This window comes from Hippocampus bargibanti, linkage group LG05 (assembly GCF_051943395.1).
Source record: "Hippocampus bargibanti isolate YZ-2025 linkage group LG05, ASM5194339v1, whole genome shotgun sequence".
NCBI lineage: Eukaryota > Metazoa > Chordata > Actinopteri > Syngnathiformes > Syngnathidae > Hippocampus > Hippocampus bargibanti.
In genome coordinates this window covers 11087580-11105055 of record NC_142738.1, presented here as the reverse complement: position 1 = coordinate 11105055, position 17476 = coordinate 11087580, and positions in this window count along the sequence as shown.

The following is a 17476-nucleotide window of genomic DNA, read 5'->3' as shown; positions in this document are numbered from 1 at the left end:
AATAATAATAATAATAATAATAATACATTTCATTTATAAGCAACTTTCAAAACTCTCAAGATCTATTTACAGTCACAGGATAAGTTTCTCTGTGGGTGAGCAGCGGCAGCCACACACGCCAGTCTTCACTCAACCCGGAGGTAGCTCAAATAGATAGGAAGCTAGCTAGCTAATTAATAGGTAGCTAATAGATAGATAGCCAGATAGCTAGACAGCTAATAGATAGCAACTAGCTAGGTAGTTGTATTAAGTTCATCCTGTCTACTTGGTATCTAATTTAAAACAGATTCTTATCTTACAGACAGTGTGTTGTAGGTGTTTCAAATACGTTTCCGTGACACTATGACAAAGGCGGAAGTATACGCCGAAACATGTCAGGTATTTGAAACACCTACAATACACTGTCTGTAAGATAAGAATCTGTTTTAAATTCACTAGCTAGGTAGCTAGCTTGATAGCTTGCTAGACTGTCATAATTTATGATGTAACAGGAACCCTAACCATGAATTGAGATCAGTACATTTTTTGGGCACATGGTGGGAAAACATATTCGGAAAATATGCCACGAGTGACTGTTATATGATGAAGGTCAAGGCGCCGATACAAAATATAAAGATGACTGCAGTGTGAGGATATTTACTTCTGCTTTATTGAATCATACACAAAAATGTTTTAACCCTCTCAGGGACAGTGGTTACTAGAGTGGACAGTTATTCACAAATGATTTTCTGTTATATTTGTTCATCTTGATGTCACAACAGACTGGTGTGTTTCGCCATTAATCACCATTTATTATTTTTTCATGTCTAAAGTCTAAAAAAAAAATTAAAAAAAGAAAAAAATCCTGCTGTAGATTTTTATTTGTTCATGAATTTTATTTTATTTTATTTTTTTTACTTTATGCTACTTCCAGGTTGATTGAACGCTGGCGCGTGTGGCTGCCGCTGCTCACCCGCAGGAAAAATATCCTGTGACTGTAAAGTGAGAGTTTTGAAAGGTGCTTATAAAGGAAATGTATTATTATTATTATTATTATTATTATTATTATTATTATTATTATTATTATTGCTGGAAAAAAGACAAAAGGGGTGGGGTATATGATAAGATTAGAATATTATAAAACAGATAAAATATGTTGAGTTAAATTATGGCGTTCATGGCAAAATATTATGATTTAATCTGCAAATCGCAGTGTTTACACAAAAACGAGCTGGACCTCGCCGCCTTTAGAGCAGAGAGCAGCGATGGCGACATAAAGATTATCCCCTTTTAGACAGGTAAACGGGGGATAACACAACCTTGTCTGACCCACATTTACAAATAGAATCAAGGTTGTAGGCACGTGTGTGGCTGCCAGGTCAAAGGTCCTTCACCCTGTCTGGGTGAGCGGCACATTAACAAGCAGACTTCCGCAAGGAAGTTAAACCTGAAGTTCGATACCTTGCGATAATGTAACCTGACATGTCTCCCCCACAAAAGTTGACACATTTATTTGGAAATTCTTATGCTAATAAATATACATTAGCATTCAAATTTGTATCATTGTACCATAAAATAACATACATTATACGCACCCGTGCACAATTTGCTGCTGTTTCACTTGTATACTATAAAGAAATAGTTTGGTCCAGCGCCATAAAATTAACGTATACACTGACATTCCCGAATTTATTCGGCAATTGAAAAGATGACGTGGTGCGTCATAAAGCGCTGGTCAGACCTCTGGAAATATTTTTCCAACCCACAAGGGGGAAGGATTTGCCTTTTGTATAGCCGCTGCCATTTTAAGCTCAGATAACGGCGGACCCAAATAACCTAGGAATTACCTTTTTTTATGAAAGAAGAGAATTGAAAATAAGAGGGAATTTGAAATATGATGAAGAGCGCCATTCCCAAATGTGTTCTGTTTTTTTTTTTCATGCTTGGGTGCCGATAAAGCGCTGGCCATGGCCTCTGGCAATGTTTTTTGTTTTTCACAAGGGGGCAGTATTTTCCTTTTTTCCATGGTCGCGCTTTGTTCCAGCATCCGCAGTTGTTAAAGCAAAGAAATTGTGATTGTATTTTATTTATTATTATTATTATTATTATTATTATTATTATTATTATTATTATTATTATTATTATTATTATTATTATAAATAAAAAAACAATTTTGTGACTGTAAAGTGGCCTTGAGTTTAGGAATGAAATGGATTATTATTATTATGTAAACCAATATGTATGTATTGCATTGTATTTTGTACTGCCACCCTCATTTCAAGATCAAATAATTCCAGACACATATAACTTAGCAATTAACTCTTTATTTCTGATGAAAAAGACAGTCTAAGGTTTCCTACGCTACATTGAATGTTTATGTGGTCCAAAAACTCAATATTCTCTGGGTCCTGAAATTTAAGTGAAAATGACAAAAATCTTGGCACTGGAGTAGACAAATTTTTGCATGTCTGGCAGTGAATGAGTTAATTATGCTCTACCTATTAAGTTTCTTCTCTACTTTTATTTTGATGGTCTCAAAATGCAATGTTTCATTCAGGATCACCAACGACATGTAAGGAACTCATTTGCGCAGTGAAATAACAACAAGCATCGCACACGTATGCAGTTTTTCATTTGTGGTTTAACTGCCTCACAGTTTTGTGGCATCCATTTTGTATTCAAGGGACTAGCAAGTTTTAGATCCATTACTGACCTTCAGTGTATCATGAAAGGAGAACTTTGTCGGCCAGCACTATGGACTGAAGTCAAACTGAGCCGCGTTGATCTCAATCCCGTCAGGTGGTGAGCTGTGTCAACCACAACATGCTAATCCTGACTCTTCACGCTAATGTTAACTAGGTTAGCAGGTCAAGCTCTGCATCTTTCTCACTCCACTTAATTACAAAGGAGAACAGGACTTGGATTCTTGTTGATTGTTCCAAAACAAAACTTTTAAGAAGAGGTATGTGCAACATCAGTTTAAAATCAAGTGTTCCTTCCTCATCAAACCAAGCCAAGAACACCAGCAGCGACCGTGTGACCTTTCCCACTGACAGAGATCCGTTTTCTCATCTTAGATAGGTAGGCGGTACACACACACATATGCCGAAACCCTGCGTATAAATGATCCAAGAGCAAATATATACAGTCCCCTAACCCTGAACTTTGCATCAATCTTAGCTAATTGCGGTCTTGTCAGGGGTGCGATTATTCAAACAGGTAATGCAAATGTTAATGAGTTCAAATTTGCATATCTTTATTTTCCCATGGCTGAAATGTCATTGGTTATGACGCTCTACATTGAAGAATGTCACTCCTGATGGTCCCATGATTATGTCGCTGATCATTATGAGGCCGGAAATAAAAGCATCTGAAAGGAGAGGCAGGCTAAAAAAAATAAATAAAAGACGGCACGGAGCTTAAGATTCAGATAAATTGGATTAAACCTGTTTAAGTACAACAGATAAAAGCACATTCTCCACAATCCTGCCATGATAACCATTTTGTTGAATTTTGGCGGGATATCAGAATCAGAAAGCCTTTAATCGTCCCACAATGGGGAAATGTTCAATCTACAACAGCAAAATTAAAAGGGGTGTGTGAAAAGCTAAAAACAAAGTATTATATGCTTATAGAAATGTCAGAAGACTGAAATATTTAACTGTACAAAAATATTTCAGAAAAAACTGCACATAGTGCACGTATTAAAAAGCATATTTGATATATGAAACTGTATTGAGTCAACATAAGCTATTTACAATGCAAGAGTCCCATTTTGTGTGATTATTAAGAAGCCTGACAGCAGTCGGTAGGAACGAACGATCAGAGCCTAATGTAACAATTTCACAAAGAAACAATCGATTAAAAAAAGGGATTCGTTTTTTTGGTGAGATATGGTGCACACAATGCACAAGTTGCAGTTGGCACGATACTCTTCGTCATGCGCCTGGTTTGACATGGCTTAAATAAGTATCTTCCTGCCAGTGATTGGCATCCATACAAGAAGGGGTGAGTGGGACTGGGGAGCAGATGGTGACATTCCACATGACCAGACTGATCAATCAGCATGCTGGGACGCAGGTGCAGCGCAGGCGGGCAGCACCGGACCGTCGATTTCACCATCTATAGGGCACGAACACCAAACGATGCACCAAACGTGGTACCCCGAGGGCCAGCGTGCTCCAACATCCTTGTTGCGCCAAGGTTGATGACATCACAATTTCCCATCCGCCCTTCCGTGGAAAGCCAAGAATAATGATCAGGGGCAGCCTGCCGTGTTTGTGTGAGTGACAACTGAAGGGACTCCCATATTTCTACTCGTAGTCATCCGGTCATTCTAAAAAAAATGTGTGTCAGAAAAGTTCCAGATACGTATTTTTTGCAGTAGTACTAATCTTTGTGGAATTTATTCTGTACAGTGAAACCTCGGTTTACGAACCCCTTGGCTTACGAACCTTTCGGTTTACGTACGTTACATTTATGTTGGCATACGAACTATTTTTCGGGATACACACGGAGCTGCCACAATGGGTGATGTGTCGTTCGCGAACGAGCCCGTTCTCCTAACAAGAAAATGGTGGACACGCTTTATGGCCTCTATTCCCCGCCCCCAGTCTTCGGTTAAAGCCACGTGATTGGTCAAGAACGCAGCAGTGGGCGATGGGGTTACAGACAGAGAGAGAGTGAGGCCGTTCTTAAAAAAACAAAATGGCGTCTTCGGTTAAAGGCACGTGATTGCTCAAGAACCCAGCAGTGGGGGGCCATCACAAAGGTAAATAAAATGACTTTATTGTACAGTACAGTTTATTTCTTTAATCATAATACCATAGCACATTTATTATACATAAAATAAGGCATATTTTGTGTAGTTTTAAGGCTTAGAAAATTAGAAAGTAGAAAATTATGTTTTACGGGGACCTGGGAACGGATTATTCTCATTTTAATGGTTTCCTATGGGAAATTAATTTTTGGGATACACCATTTGCGCCTTACATACTCTGTCTGGGAACCAATTAAGTTCGCAAGCCAAGGTCCCACTGTATGTTTGAAAAATGAAAAAAAGTGTTTTTTTTTTCACTTTTCACTCAGCTTTCAGTTGGTACCACTTTCAATGCTATAGCATCAACCTCTGGAAAGCTACAATGAAAATAAGGACATAATATCCCAATTTTTGCAGCGTTTTTGAAAAACATCAACAATAAAATTACATGGCTCTTGAGGCAGACATAGCCAAGGTCCAAGATCACAATAACTGGTATATTCACCTAATTTTGACCTTGGAGAATGGGAATAATAACACATCCAGACTGTTTCCCCAGTGGCCCCCGTCACTAATTGAGTTTGAAACCCCGAATACTGTCAGAGTTATTTACTTGATTAAATGATTGTCAATTTACTGGACATACCACAGGGACATTATGACTGCAAATTGAGCTTGCTTTCAATTTCCTTTCAGGATGCGGAGGAAGTAAGGAAGTAAGGAAGGAAGGATGGAGGAAGGAGGGAAATAAGGAAGGAAGGAAGGTGGAGTGAAGGACGGACGGAAGGATGTAAGGAAGTAAGGAAATGAGCAAGTAAGGATGTAAGGAAGAAATGAAATAAGGAAAGAAGAAATGAAGAATGGAGGAAGGAATGAAATATGGAAGGAAGGAAGGATGTAAGGAAGTAAGGGAGTAAGGAAATAAGGAAGGATGTAAGGACGTAAGGAAATAAGTAAGGATGTAAGGAAGTAAGGAAATAAGGAAGGAAGTAATGAAATGAGGAAGGAAGGAAGGAAGGAAGGAAGGAAGGAAGGAAGGAAGGAAGGAAGGAAGGAAGGAAGGAAGGAAGGAAGGAAGGAAGGAAGGAAGGAAGGAAGGAAGGAAGGAAGGAAGGAAGGAAGGAAAGAACAAAGGAAGGAAGGAAGAAAGGAAGGAAGGAAGGAAGCAATGAAGGAATAAAGGAACAGAGGAAGGAAGGAAATAAAGAAGGAATGAAGCAACAAAGGATGGAAGGAACGAATAAAGGAATGAAGGAAGGTAGGAAGGTAATAAATAAGGAAGGAAGGATGGAAGGAAGGAAGGAAGGAAGGAAGGAAGGAAGGAAGGATGTATGTATGTACTATCATGTATTTATGTATTTATTTATTTATTTATTTATTTATATTGAATATTACTGCTTGATTCTGTTGAACATCCAAACATTCCGATATTATTGGGATAGTGTCAGTGAAAACAAGACTTAGTTTCTGAAGAACATTTTTATATTTTTGTTTATGTTGCGGAAAAACAGGATTTGATTATGACCCCAAGTACACGAAACTGATGTCTTTGAACGAAAGCTTCGTGAGGCCCTGTTGTCGGCCAGAAAGGACAGTAACCAATGTTTGATACCAGCTAGCGTGACTGTGACGAGGATCTGCGGTGGCTTTGGGATAAGACACGAACGCGGTGAGCAGATATTGCAGTCTGGCCTGAGTGCTTTAAGAAGAGGGGGTTGTAAGAGGATTGGAACTGCCATGAAAGCACACGTGCGAGCTAGGCTCATCCACCTCTGCGCCGTCATGACCTGGCTGGCCCAAATTCAGCGGCGAACCTATGACGGGAAGACGGCTGGTTTTAGGTCTCTGTCTATCGTGTGACCTGCTTGATGTCCAATGAACGTGCTCGGAAACGCACTGTTATGTGAGCTTTCAAAACACACAATATATTTTACTTGTGACGCGTGTTTTTCACTTCAGTCAAGACTCATTTTGTCGCTTTAGCTTTAATAGCCACTTCACACATGTATGGTCCATGAAACCACACAGAATAATGAAATGCAGAAAGGTGCCCCATTCCTAACACGCACGTGCTAAAGTCATTTAAAAATAAATATACAGTAAAGTCTCGTTATATCGATATCGGATATATCGATAGTCCCGGTTATATCGATACTATTTCTATGCACGCACGGAGAAAATTACATGCAAACAGGGTCGGATATATCGATAGTCCCGGTTATATCGATATTTTTTCGGACTCCCTTGAATATCGATATGACGAGACTTTACTGTACATCACAGGTCATGTATGAAAATGGAAACTGGAATTTATAGATATATAGAAGAGAGAGCCGTTGAGGGAGTCTTCAGCCTCAATCATATGTCATTTCACATGTTCATCTCGCAATTCGTAAACAAGTAAGCAAGGAGCGACATTCACGTTTTCATTCAGAGTAATTGAGCTGTTATCTAGCTTCAATAACATTTCAAATTTAGATTAGATTAGATTTAATTAGATTAAATTAGATCAGATTAGATTAGATCAGATCAGATTAGATTAGATTAGATTAGATTAGATTAGATTAGATTAGATTATCTTTTATTATTATTATTTCTCACACTGGATATATTTATATTTCACAGCAAAATTATGGAAGGAAGAAGAAAGGAAAGGAACAAGTAAAAAAAAACAAAATACAGGAGCTGCTGGAAAAGCAGCCACTCTTGTGGCGCCATCTTGAAGTCAAAAGAACAAAAAACAAAATTACAAATAACATGACAACACAAATACACAGACAGTCATTCATTCTTAAATACTTTCTGCGCCTTCTTTGTAATATGAAGCAGTTCTAAATGAAAGAGGAGCGGATGAAAGTGTCCTTTTCACCAGTGGATCAGGGACGTCCTGGTGAAATGTACACGTTTGATACAAACTATATTTTGAAAGCAAACACGAAGCTGTAGCATCCATTGACGAAAAGAGATTGTCTCACATCTCCTGTCTCACGTAAATCCGCTTCAATTCCAAGCGGCGACAGTTCCACATACGCATTGGCACTCTGTGCTGATGCTCCTTCCTTCTCATTATTATATAAATAGTCTACAGATTATCTGTGGCCCTAATGTTGCCAAGCTATTATTTTTTTTAATTACATTTTGTCATGGAAATCATTGGGAGCGGAAAAAAACAGGAGTAACGAAAACAGACCAGGCAGTGAAAGTACCACACAGTAGTTTGTTGTTTGCTTTATTGAATGATCTGTTTCGCTTAAAATCACAACTGCGAACGCGATTGCCGCTGATGTCTCTCTGCTGTCTCAGGGCCAGACGAGCTGCACTCAAGAGATACGGCGAGACGTTGCCAAGTTACCGACGCAAACATGGCGGCCACATTGAGAGAAGTGTTGCGTAAATCTCCATATTTGGATGAAAGAGCAAGGGCAAGAACCCTGAGATGCGACCTTTCGACCTAAATGGGAAGTGACAGGAGATTGACAGTCCCATAAATCAGTCCAGAATAGGAAGCGACACAAGGTCAAAATAGAGTAAGAAAAACAATGACCAAATGAGAAGGAAGAGAAGGAGGAGGCAGGGAGGGAGGGGAGGACACATTTTCTTGAGATTCAGAAGAAGTGTCATGGCTTCACACCTCTAGTGTTGTTCACAAGTCAACAAGGTTGAACAAACGAGTGTGACACCTTGTGAAAATCAGACAGATCCAAGTATGGCCACTGCACACACTGGAGGGGGAAAAATGGGTTGTTTGCAGAATCGAAGGACATTTTGGCTTCAAAATTCGAGAAAAACAAACCTTCAACATTTGTGATTTTATGTGGCATTTTCATTAGTAACAAACTACAGTATCAACGGCTTGGTTAGCTTGGCTTCGAGCGAGTCATACCTGATTTGTATGGTGTCATTTTAACAGTGGTGGGCCTTTAAGGCCTGCAAGGTGTTTTCTGCTGGCCTAAAAATATCTGAATCACAGACTAATGTGAATTATATTTTGTCCTTGAATTCTTATTTAAATAATTCCAAATTGTCTTTCAGCTTCCTTTCATTGCTTTTACCCTGTTGTGCTGCTTCCAGATGTGTGTTTTCGTATTTCAACATTTAATCAATCACATTTCAGCCATCATTTGTTATCAGGGTCAAAAATCTACCTGAACGCCTTCACAATCGGTTCTGCAGGCCCTCAAGCATAAAAATCAATGTCGATGAAACTGTTGCTTTAACAAATCAGAGTTCAAATTGACAACCAAAGTCCTGCTCGAAGGCGTTGGCAACGTCAGAGTTTTCGCAAACTATGGTTGGCTAGTCATTAGCCAATCATAGTATCACTAGCCGCTAGTGATAAGACCATTCTGGCCAGAGCTCACATATTGTATCCTTAGCAAGCTGCATAAGCATATTGTTGTGTCGATTCAGGCGCGGTTTTGTCAACCTACAAAGGGTGAAGGAGGAGAAGAAATGGATATGGTTGCAGATTTACTGTTAAAGCCATTTTCAAGATGGACTTTTCAAGAATATATGGATATCATTAAGATTGTTGCGACAGTTCCGAAGCAAGCAAAAATAGTAATATTGCAACGTTATGAGGTTATCATGAATCCACGCGTTCATAGTAAAAATTCAAACAGTTTAATGACAGTATGTCTTACGTTGCTTCAAGTCACAAGTTATTTCCTGGCCAACACCACCCTCCAGTGGACGTGCAGTAAATCACACCACAGTCGCAGCTGTGGATTGATTCACACTTAGCATTATTGAAGACCTAGAAGTGAGAAGCACAGCCCGCCACTCCATTTTAATGACAGTAAATTGCAGACTTCATGTTCACTTTTTATCAGGTGTCGAAGCTAGCTTTTTAGCTCATTGGTACTGCTGACCAAGAACACAAAGGTACTTATGTAAATAAGGGGAAAAAACAATTATCTTATTCTGATCATATGCGCACAGCAGAGTTGGATAAGGTAGAGTGAGACATTTAATGCCATTCGTGAATTGAAAATATGACATGGAGCGCCATTCCCGAATTTGTTCGGGTTTTGGTTTTTCTTGCCTTGCCAATGAAGCGCTGGTCAGACCTCTGGCATGCTTTTCCCTCGCACGAGGGGGCAGCATATGCCTTTTGTACAGATGCCCCCATTTCAAGCTCAGATAACCCCATGCACATATAACTTAGTAATGAACTCTTTTTTCCTGATGAAAGAAGAGACTCTAAGGTTTCTTACGCTGCATTGAATGTTAATGTAGTCCTAAAACTCAATATTCTGTGGGTCCTGGAATTTTAGTGAAAATGACAAAAAAAACCCTGGCACTGGAGTGGACACATTTTTGCACGTCTGGCAGTGAATTAATTAATTAAGGCTAACAATTTCATAAAAATGTAAAAAAAAGGAGAGAGAAAAACTTTTGCTCCATCCATTCTTTTGGAAAATTGTTTGACAAATCCAGCACATTGTGATTCACTGCTTCCCTCTTCACACACAGTTGAAAGAGACAGCAATGAAAGAAATACTATTTATAAAATGCAATATTTAACACTCAATTCGGGGAGAATAACATGGTAATTCAAGGGGTACTCCAGACATATGTCCTCCAATTCTGGAATGAGCCAAATATTGTCAACTCTGGAGCACACACAGGAAGTGTTCCATCACGTAAAAGGCATTAATATTGAGAATAGTGAGCCCGCGGTTGCCATATGTCAAGGTTCTGCGTCATCTATTTTTTTTTTCTTTACCAAAATGCACACCAGAAATCCAGCGCTAAATCACTCCTTGATTGCTTTATGGTGCACCTAAGACACGCCTCTGTGACAAAGGCTCTCACACATGCACAACACATTTCAAACAACTACATGTGGGTGCTAACAGTGTCACTTTTGTCATGTGTAGACGTTTGCAGATTTTGGGGAATCATAAAAAGACTCTTTGTTCTCAAACGCATAACTGGTGTCACATCTCGTCGCCGTCCTGGGCGCGCCCCGCCCCTCCTGTCATCTCCTCCGCTGCTCCCTGGAGACGGCCCCTCCCATCATCACGCACCTGGGTTCCCACAGCTGTTTGTCATTCCCGTAATTGTGCCTTCTGACTATATCTACCGATTGCGCTATCCTGTCTCCGTCGGAATATTTCGGAAGTCACCCCCATTACTACCTTGCTGTCAGGTTCGCTATTTCTTCCATTGCCTTTACGCACATTCCCCACTTTATGAGTTTGTTGTTTTGCATGCGTGTTCCAGTAAAAGACTTTACCCTGATCTCTGTCTCGCCGTTGCATTTCGGATCCAAGCCTTCCCTCCTTCCCTCGCCACTCGAGCCCGGCGTCCTTGCCTCGAGTATCGTAACATAATATTCCGACCACCCATGGATCCCGCCGGCGAAGACAGATTCCTCACCGCCCTCTCCATGCAAGCGGAGCGTTCGAGCCAGATGGCGCAAGCCATCGCGGAACTCCGCCAGATCACCACCTCGCTGGCTCAACGATTCGAGACGGTCGAGGAACGTCTGGCAGCCCTCACAATTCGGTCCTCCCCGTCCGCGGGTGGGCACCCGCTCCCGCTACCCAACCCCTCTCGCTACGCAGGCGAAACCGGGCGTTGCGCGCAATTTCTCATGCAATGCGCGCTCGTGTTTGAACAACTGCCGCAAGCCTACGCTAGCGATGAGGCTAAGGTAGCTTTTATCACCAGCCTGCTCAGGGGAGACGCCGAGACGTGGGTGCTGGCCATCCGGGAGTCTCGACCGGAGCTGTGCACCTCCTACCCGGACTTCGTGGCAGAGATTCGCCGGGTATTCCACCATCCGGTCACGGAAGTTGAGGTAGAAGGAAGACTCCTCGACTGCGTCCAGGGGTCCCGCTCGGCTGCAGAGTACTCCGTCGCCTTCCGGATTCAGGCCGCTGGCAGCGGCTACGACGACCGAGCGTTGAGGGGGGTGTTTCGTCGCGGGCTTAACTCCGATCTCAAGGACGAACTGGCTACACGCGACGCTGGCACCACCTTCGACGACTTGGTCGACATAGTCATCGGCCTTGATCACCGCCTTCAGGAGCGACGGAGGGAGCTGAGCGGTCGGCGGCCCGACGAGCCACGAACCCGGTCGTTGAGAACCAACGCCGGCAGCGAGCGCGTGCGACGTCGGGAGATTTCCCCCGAACCCATGCTGATTGGTGGGGGGAACGACCGCATCGAACCCGGGGCTCGCCGCACCCAAGGCCCCCAACCAAAGACCTCCGGCACATGTAAGTCCCTGTCGAAGAAACGACATAGGCGACCGCGGGAGGCAAAACCCCCTACCCCCGTAACGCGATTGGAGCTGGAAAGTGAATTGACTGGGCCTTCCAGCTCCCAAACAGTGCAGGCATTAGTGGACTCGGGGGCCGACGGGTGCATTATCGATCCCGAGTTGGCAGACTCATTGGGCTGCCAACTTATCGACCTCCTGCCCCCCAAGGAGTTCGTGGACCTGGACGGAGGACTATTAGCGCGAGTCACGCACATCACGGCCCCGCTCAAACTTCGGGTAGCGGGGAACCATGTGGAGCACCGCCAATTTTTAGTCATGCCCTCCCGGAATGCGCCATTGGTATTGGGTCTTCCCTGGCTCAATACCCACGACCCATCCATCTCCTGGGAGGGTCCCACCATTCAGGGCTGGAGCCCCTACTGCTACGCCAACTGCCTACGGTCGGCTACGGCAGGGCAAGATCCCTCCCGCGTTGGCCCGCCCGAGGCCATCTGCCTCAAGGGTGTGCCACAATGTTACCATGACCTGCGGGAGGTGTTCAGCAAGGACAGAGCCCAATCCCTGCCACCCCACCGACCGTATGACTGTGCCATTGACTTGCAGCCAGGGGCTCCATTACCGGACTCCAGACTTTACCACATTTCACAACCGGAACGGGAAGCCCTGAGCACTTACATAGACTCCTCTCTAGCGGCGGGACTCATTCGCCCGTCGCGTTCCCCGCTGGGCGCAGGGTTTTTCTTTATCGAGAAGGACGGATCCCTGCGCCCATGCGTTGACTACCGGGGCCTGAACGACATCACCATCCGTAACAGATACCCTCTCCCCCTCATGGATTCGGCCTTCGCGCCCCTTCAGTCCGCCACCATGTTTTCTAAATTAGACCTTCGCAGCGCCTACCATTTGGTCCGTATCCGTGAGGGGGATGAATGGAAAACAGCATTCAAGACACCTTTAGGGCACTTCGAATACCTGGTGATGCCGTTCGGGCTCACGAACGCGCCCGCCGTTTTCCAAAATCTGATAAATGATGTGCTCAGGGACTTCCTCAATGTTTTCGTTTTTGTTTACCTCGATGACATTCTTATTTTTTCCCGCTCTGCAGAAGAACATCGGCAACACGTCCGACGGGTCCTGGCGCGGCTCCTGCAAAACCGGCTCTACGTGAAGGCAGAGAAGTGCGACTTCCATGTCCGCTCTCTGTCGTTCCTGGGGTTTGTCGTGGAGCAGGGGCAGCTCAGGGCCGACCCCGCCAAAACCAAAGCGGTGGTGGAATGGCCGACCCCTAAGACGCGCAAGCAGCTTCAGCGGTTTTTGGGGTTTGCCAACTTCTACCGCCGCTTCATTCGCGGGTATAGTCAGAAGGCACTTCCCCTCACTAACCTCACGTCCACCAAGCTCCCTTTCAGGTGGACTCCCGATGCTGAGGGGGCATTCAACCGCCTCCGTCGTGCCTTCACCAACCCCCCTGTCCTGCGTCATCCCGACCCCGAGCTTCCGTTCACGGTCGAGGTTGACGCATCCGAGTCCGGAGTAGGGGCCGTCCTTTCCCAGCGCTCTCCCACCGACCAGAAGCTACGCCCATGCGCCTTCTTCTCCCGCCGGCTCAGCCCCGCCGAGGCCAATTATGACGTCGGCAATCGGGAACTGCTGGCGGTCGTCCTGGCCCTGCAGGAATGGAGACACTGGCTTGAGGGAGCTAAACACCCCTTCACCGTCTACACGGATCACAAGAACCTGGCGGCCATCCGGTCTGCCAAGAGACTTAACTCGCGACAGGCCCGATGGTCACTCTTCCTCACCCGGTTTAACTTTTCTCTCACCTACTGCCCAGGGTCACAGAACACCAAGCCCGATGCCCTATCCCGCATCCATGAGCCGGCAGAAAGGGAGGAGACCACCACCAACATCCTGCCGGCCCAACGCATCCTGGGTGCCCTGAGGTGGGAGGTTGAGAGAAAAGTTCAGCAAGCCCTGGGGACGACCACCATCCCCAGGGGCTGTCCTAAGGATCGCCTGTTCGTCCCCGCCCCTCTTCGCACGGAGGTGCTCGTCTGGGGGCACACCTCCAAGATTGCCTGTCACCCGGGGGTCAACAGGACGATCCAACTCATCGCCCAACGGTTCTGGTGGCCGGGGTTCCGAAGGGACATCACCAGCTTCGTGAAAGCCTGCCCGACCTGCGCTTGTGGGAAAGCTTCCCACCAGCCCCCGGCAGGACTCCTCCAACCGCTACCGGTGCCGTCCAGACCCTGGTCTCACATCTCCGTCGACTTCGTGACAGGCCTCCCCCCCTCCCGTGGCAAGACGGTCGTCCTCACCGTTGTGGACCGATTCTCCAAGTCGGCCCACTTCGTCCCGTTAACCAGGTTGCCGTCCGCCATCGAGACGGCTCAACTCCTGGTTAACCACGTCGTCCGTCTCCACGGGATTCCGACGGACATCGTGTCGGACCGGGGACCGCAGTTCGTGTCCAAGGTATGGAAGCGTTTCTGTCGGTCCCTAGGGGCGTCGGCGAGCCTGTCATCCGGATACCATCCCCAGACCAACGGACAGACGGAGAGGAAGAACCAGGACCTGGAGGCGGCCCTCCGGTGCGTGTGCCTCCACAACCCGGCGTCGTGGGCCCTGCACCTACCCTGGGTGGAGTACGCCCACAACTCCCTGGTCTCCGCAGCCACAGGTCGGTCCCCATTCATGTCCGCCTGTGGCTATCAGCCGCCCTTGTTCCCCACACAGGAGGGCCAGGTGGAGGTCCCGTCTATTGAACATCACCTCAGACGGGCCCACCGAGTCTGGAAGGAGACCAGGGACGCCCTGACACGCACCGCATCCCGGAACCAGCGGTTGGCGGACCGTCATCGGAGACAGGCACCCAACTACCAGGTCGGGCAGGAGGTGTGGCTGTCCACGAGGGACCTTCGGCTGGCAGGGTCTTCAGCCAAGCTGGGCCCACGCTTTACGGGTCCCTTCCCCATCGAGGCCATCCTCAGCCCGGTCTCGGTGAGGCTCCGGCTGCCACCCACCATGAGGATCCACCCCGTCTTTCACGTTTCCCTCCTCAAGCCAGTGGAAACCAGCTCCTTAGCCCCCACGCCCACCCCCCCACCTCCCCCCGGATGTTGGCCGACGGACCGGTCTACACCGTGCGGGAGATACTGGATTCCAGGCGCATGGGCAGAGGAGTGCAGTACCTGGTCGACTGGGAGGGCTATGGACCGGAGGAACGACAGTGGGTCCCACGTGCCTGGATCCTCGACCCATCTCTCATCCGGGCGTTCCATGCGGCTCACCCTTCCAAACCTGGTGGGCCGCCAAGAGGCGTCCGTTGAGGGGGGGGCACTGTCACATCTCGTCGCCGTCCTGGGCGCGCCCCGCCCCTCCTGTCATCTCCTCCGCTGCTCCCTGGAGACGGCCCCTCCCATCATCACGCACCTGGGTTCCCACAGCTGTTTGTCATTCCCGTAATTGTGCCTTCTGACTATATCTACCGATTGCGCTATCCTGTCTCCGTCGGAATATTTCGGAAGTCACCCCCATTACTACCTTGCTGTCAGGTTCGCTATTTCTTCCATTGCCTTTACGCACATTCCCCACTTTATGAGTTTGTTGTTTTGCATGCGTGTTCCAGTAAAAGACTTTACCCTGATCTCTGTCTCGCCGTTGCATTTCGGATCCAAGCCTTCCCTCCTTCCCTCGCCACTCGAGCCCGGCGTCCTTGCCTCGAGTATCGTAACAACTGGAAGGCCGACATTTTATGAGGCCCAAAATGTAAAAATAGCATGAAAAAGAAAAGCAAGGGAAGTGCCACTCGTCAAGTTAGCTCTTTCGGGAGAGTGAGCACATTTGGTTGAATGGATGAAAAACACACCACGTAAGAAGTAATAATAATAACAACAAATCAAAAGAAAAGATTCAAAGTACACAAATTTATTTATTTTTCTGTTTCCCTTCAAAAAAGGATGAGAAAAAAATGGTCTCACAATGAACAATTTCCCTCCACACAGCAGCAATATTATGATATTGATATATTTTTTATGATGAATTCAATTATTAAAAGTGAATCCATTTCATTTTTCCATCTGACCAGTGAAAGAAAATAGAAGTGTCGGCGGATAAAATATTTTCCTCAAAAAACAATATTTGTTTTTTTGAAGTAGATAATATTTTGTTTTGAATCTCAAAGTAGTTAAACTCACAAACCCGAAAATGACATCACATTATCAGAACTTCAATATTCTAACTCTTAAGAAGACAAAAAGACAATAGATATTATGGTAAATTTTCCTGGATGATTTAGTTTTTTCTGGGTTGATTCCAAATCTGTTCTCATCATTCTCTAGCGCTTTAGGTCTTCATCTGCGTAATTATCCTCATCATAAGATATTTAATATATTACAAGTAATGTACAGTATTTATGTTCAGAAACAGTTGATTTTTTTAAGAAAACGTCACAGCATTAAATTATAATATACATTAGCTTTATTTTACACTCATAAAGATGAGACCATTGTCTTGGAGATAAAATACCCATATTTTTCAAGCTTTATAGGACAAACTTGAAAACAAAATAATAATATACTGTATCTCAAACCTGACACTTTATTTGCACTGGCAAGGCTTTGTTTTTGGACCCAAACCCTTCCTACCGTGTCACCCGATGCAGCGCCAGCATGTTACTGAGTTTTGCCATCATCTATTTTTTTTACATCAGCGAGTGACCATCAAAGCATTCTGATTTGCACACACAACACAAACATGACAAGAAACTGAACTAAAAATGGACTTGACGTTGAGCAATGTGTAGAAAGGGATATACAGTATAATATAATCCACCATGGTCTTGCTATTTCACATTTACATACTGTTGCTTGCATACCACCCCAGTGCTGTCGTGCATGCATTATGTTTCATGTGATGAGCAGAGGAGTAACACTACCCGCATCTAGCAACAGATGGCACTATAAAAAAAGTCATGTACTTGGGCTTGTTTTTATTGACCTACTGACTTCATTTTGAGCTTCCAGTAAAATGTTTCCCCAGTGACCACTGTAGACTGTATGTTTAAAAATTAAGTATCTTAACAGATGTGACCCATGTATCGTGTTTATTCCATTTTATCTCACCTAGGTTTTCTTTTTTTAAACTGTGGCTCAGGTTACACGAGAAGGAAAAACACAAGAAGGAAAACCCGTTTTGTTTTGTTTTCAGATTTTTTTCCCCCAGGCTGCATGGTCACATATAGACGGGGGCCTCAGATTGGAAAAATGCTCACGGCAGGCTCATACGATATTGAGGTGATTTGATTTCATATTTCATCCAGTCTGTTTATTTGCCCGTCACTGTCACTACCTGATGAAAGCGCTACCTAAAACAGTGCCTCTATTGGTTAATATCGACATTACAGTCAACAAAACACGTCAATGTTCAGAGGAGGAAATGCAGACTTCTGGTTGGAATTTTCAAAATACATTTGTCTTCAAACATAAATGTCACCGCTTTTC